Below are 5,000 nucleotides of genomic sequence, written 5' to 3'. Positions count from 1 at the left end.
ATATATATATATATATATATATATATATATATATATATATATATATATATATATATACATATATATATATATATATATATATATAATGTGCACACACGTACGTGAATAACCACATCCAGACACCTACCGACACACAGACAGACGTATATATATATATATATATATATATATATATATATATATATATATATATATATATATATATATATATAAATATACGTATATATACGTATGTATATATATACACACATACGTAAACAACCACACCTGGAAACCCACCGAAACATATATATATATATATATATATATATATATATATATATATATATATATATATATATATATATACATACCGTATATGTATGTATGTATGTATGTATGTATGTATGTATAATATGTATGTATGTGTATTAGTGTATGTGTAAATTGTACATCTATTTCATTAAAGAAGTAAAAGCTGAAGCTCGTAAGATAGCGACCGGCTCCAAGATTAATTTAATTCATTCATGACCATCCCCCGGCTAAACTGGTTTCCATGGTCCTGCATTTAGGCGGAGGCTAAGTGGCCCTTCAATTAAGGCCGTTACTATGATGTGGCCTCTGAAACAACAAACATTCCTAATTCCAGGTTAGGTTGTGGCCCAGTTTATGACGGGGCTGGTGTGTCTTCTGTATCATTCAATAAGATAGAGTTTCTTTTCTGTGTTTTTTTTTTTCTTCTTCTTCTATTTTGGTCAGCTTAACTTCCTGTTAAGTGTGTGCAGCGTGAACAAAGGTTGTAATATTATTTTTATTATTATTAATATTATTATTATTATTATTACTTGCTAAGCTACAACCCTAGTTGGAAAAGCAGGATGCTATAAGCCCAGGAGCTCAAACAGGGACAATAGCCCAGTGAGGAAAGGAAAATAAAGATAAATAAAATATTCTAAGAGTAACAACAGGAAAATAAATATCTCCTATATAAACTATAAAAACTTTAACAAAACGAGAGGAAGAGAAATAAGGAAATAGATAAACTACAAGAGAAGTAATACACAATCAAAATAAAGTATTTTACGAACAGTAACAACAGTAAATTAGATCTTTCATATGTAAATTAAAAACTTATAAAAAAGGAAGAGAAATATGATAGGGACAGCGTGCCTGAGTCTACCCTCAAGCAAGAGAACTGTAATCCAAGAGAGTGGAAGGCCATGGTACAGAGGCTATGGCACTACCCAAGACTAGAGAACAATAGTTTGATTTTTAAGTGTCGTCGTAGAAGAGCTGCTTATCATAACTAAAGAGTATCTTCTACCCTTAACAAGTGGGAAGAAGCCACTGAGCAATTACATTACAGTAGTTTATCCCTTGAGCAAAGAAGAATTGTTTGGTAATCTCAGTGTTGTCATGTATATAAGGACAGGAAAATGGGAAAAGAATAGTCCAGACTATTCTGTGTATGTATAGGCAAAGTGAAAATGAGCCGTAATCAGAGAGAGGGATACAGTGTAGTACTTCTTACCTGTCAAAGGACCCAATAACTCTGTAGCGGTAGTATCTCAATTGGTGGCTGGTGCCATGGCTAACCTACTACCTATAAAATGCAGTATTGTTGAGAAGATAATCAGAGCCATTGAAAATCTCAGTTATAAAATAATTGCTACTGTGGCAGCCATCATTTTTAACGAGACTTGCCTGAAAGAGGGTCTACTTCTCATAGATTATTATTATTATTATTATTATTATTATTATTAGTAGTAGTAGTAGTAGTAGTAGTAGTAGTAGTAGTAGTAGTAGTAGTAGTAGTAATTATCCCATTGTTTATTATTATTAACATTCCTAATCACTCACCCTTTACCAAGCGTATATCTGAATAAACGTAACAGATTCGTAAAATGTACTGCATGTGTTATCACGCAACTGAACAATTAGTATCTCGCAAAGAGAGCAACATCTTGGCCCGCTCCGCACATTATTAGCTCTTCATATAATCTCTCGAGATGCGATAACAAGGCGAAGTGGTCTTCCAATATCGTTATCACGTCTCTTAAGGCGCTAAGGAGATGTTATTGCTTTTTATTGCCTCTGGTCTGGCTCGAAAGGAAAAGCAACTGTCTTCATAAATTTGCAATTTGTTTTCCTGCTTCATGGTTTGGTGCGTGGGAGTGTGTGTGTGTGTGTGTGTGTGTGTGTGTGTGTGTGGATGTATGTGTGTGTGTGTTTAGTTTTTATGTTTTTCTACTTAACGTTTTTCTAGTGTTACTGGATTTCACATTTCTTATCTTTATACCTAATTTCTTTTATCTATTTTCCTTTATTTCTTCCTACTTTTATAATGTTATCATCGGTAAAAGAACTAAATTATCGAGTTGTCTTAGCTTTGCTTCTATATATCAAATTTATTTCTAACTTTCATTGATTTATTAATATGGTTTTCTTATGGTTAATAACAAATTATTTTCGAACTTTGATAAGCAAGTATTTTTTGCTATTTTTTTTCTATTTTCTTCCGAGATTTCAGCTATTTTATCAGAGGCTTTATCGTTTGTACAAAAGTTTTGCATATAATCTTTTTTTTTTTTTTTTTTTTTTTTTGTAGTTAGTGAAGGCCACATGATAATACACATATGCAAGAAATATAACTTACCAAATATAAACCTTTTTGTTTTCCCTAGTTTTAGTTTCTTACTATGAAAGTTTACGTATGACTAACATCTCTTACATTATTTCCTAATGATAACAAGGATGATTACGGGTTATATATAGATATGATTAAAATATTTAAGTGGACAAAAATCCCGAAAATTCACTCACATTATATTGAAAAAGTCTTGAGGTCGCACAACAACACGTCGTGGGTCTTAGGGTGATCATGCCTGGTTTAAAGGTTACTTATGAGCTGCAGAAGCAAGGAACAGGACGATATCACTGAGACCAACAGCAGATATACATGATAAGGGTAATAGTGCCCTCTCTACCCAAGGTACGACCAGGGAGCACTAGGCAATAACTGCTGATGATTCAGCAGGTGAAACTAAAACGATGGGGAATTTGCAGATGGTAATCCAAGTAATCGGGGTTGAGTGAGGCTCGAACTACCGACTTACAAATCATCATCATCTTCATCATCATCTCCTCCCACGCTTATTGACGCAAAGGGCCACAGTTAGACTTCGCCAGTCGTCTCTATCTTGAGCTTTTAAATAAAATATTCTCCAATCATCATCTACTTCACGCTTCATACTACTCAGCCATGTTGGTCTGGGTCTTTCAACTCTTCTAGTGCCTTGAGGAACCCCGTTGAATGTTTGGTGAACTAATCTCTCTTGGGGATTTAGAGAAGCATGGCCAAACCAACTCAATCTGCCCCTCACCATGATCTAATATAGTTTTTCATCATTTCTATCGTAAACTAAAAGATTTATTAACAAGATGCATTATGTCTAAAAAGGATCCCTAACAAAAACCAACTAAATAATGATATGGACAAGTTAAGAACTTCTGTTAACTTCTATTATATAAATGGAGGTGGCATGGTGTATTCATTTCTGCACGATGATTTATCTTTTCTCAATTCCCCATTTTATCGCTTCGCCACAAGACAGGTCGAACAATCAATCATTCCCTGGAGAGTGTTAGCTTTACATTTTTAACTCAAAGGAAAAATATTTTTTTTTCTTTTGGTATTTCATTGAATATTATCTAGTTATCTAGGTATTTGTGTCTCTTAGCGGTGCAAGTTGAATATAAAATAGTCTACTCTGTTCCAAGGGTTTTGATAGCTTGTTGCAAACGTCGCCGCCTCGCGATCTGCTGGACTTGGGTTTGAGCCCCGTCAAGCTCAATAGTTTCTTATCGTGTCTGCAACCTCACCATCATGTGACCTAAGGATGGGTGGTTTGGGGGAGCCTATAGGTCTCCATGTTGAGTCCTAAGCATCCATTGCCTGACTCTTCCTGTTCCTAGCTTGGGTGGTGTGAGGCTTGGTTGCTGATCATATGCATATATGGTCAGTCTCTAAGGCATTGTCACTGTCATTGACCTCTGCCATTCATGAGTGACCTTTAACGTATTCGTGTATCTATTTATACTATAGATTGAAGATTAAAACTATTTTTTATGGCTTATAAGATTCTCAGATGGTCTTCATGCATCTGATTGCAGTTTTGTTTCCAGTTTTCTTAGACTCCTGCATCATTATATGAAGCTCTAATATTCATATCTGATTTATCTACAATTCTTGACAGCTTTATTTTAAATCATATGATACTCTAAAGGTAAAAATCAACTTGAATGATCGGCAAATGTACTCTGAACCATTTTATCAATTTTCAGTTTTATGGAATATCTGCTGATATAATGTTAATGACATTTATTTATACTCAAATGTCACCATTCTCAATTCTTATACCATTATCTGATTTATCTAGGTATATCACACCCTCATCAAATATTGTTATTTGCTGGAGAATTTCCTTTAAAAATTATTGTTTTTTCCATGTTTAACTTTTATCATGTTTATTTTGAATCAAATAACACCTTCATGAAATACAGCTTTAGGACGTTTTTGTCATTATATCATACCAATAACAGTTTTATATTATATTATATGACGCCTTCATTATGTATTATATTAAGAGGATTGTTATTAATTATTTGCCACCTCCGTCATATATTTTTGTTGATAATATTTTATGTCCCAGTAAATGACATGTTTATCGTTTGATGTAATAAAGTAATTTTTATTTACCAAAAATTAATTTCATCATACGTTGTTACACAATCCAACCATTGCCAGGGCAGCTTCCTGTGATTGCATCGTCCTCGTTAGTGTTCACATTTCAACAAAACTATGACAATCTCCACTGCACACATTGTCCTCCACCTAACCCATTTGACCTTCGATATGAGATACTTCGAAGCTGTAACGCTTTGCAGAGATACAATCAAGCTTTAACGCATTCCCTGGAAGCTTTCTTTGGCTTCTATGTCAGCGATTTCACGCAAAAATG

This window comes from Palaemon carinicauda, chromosome 12 (assembly GCF_036898095.1).
Source record: "Palaemon carinicauda isolate YSFRI2023 chromosome 12, ASM3689809v2, whole genome shotgun sequence".
Lineage (NCBI taxonomy): Eukaryota > Metazoa > Arthropoda > Malacostraca > Decapoda > Palaemonidae > Palaemon > Palaemon carinicauda.
The sequence above is the reverse complement of the archived record's forward strand: the minus strand, read 5'-3'. Positions refer to the sequence as shown.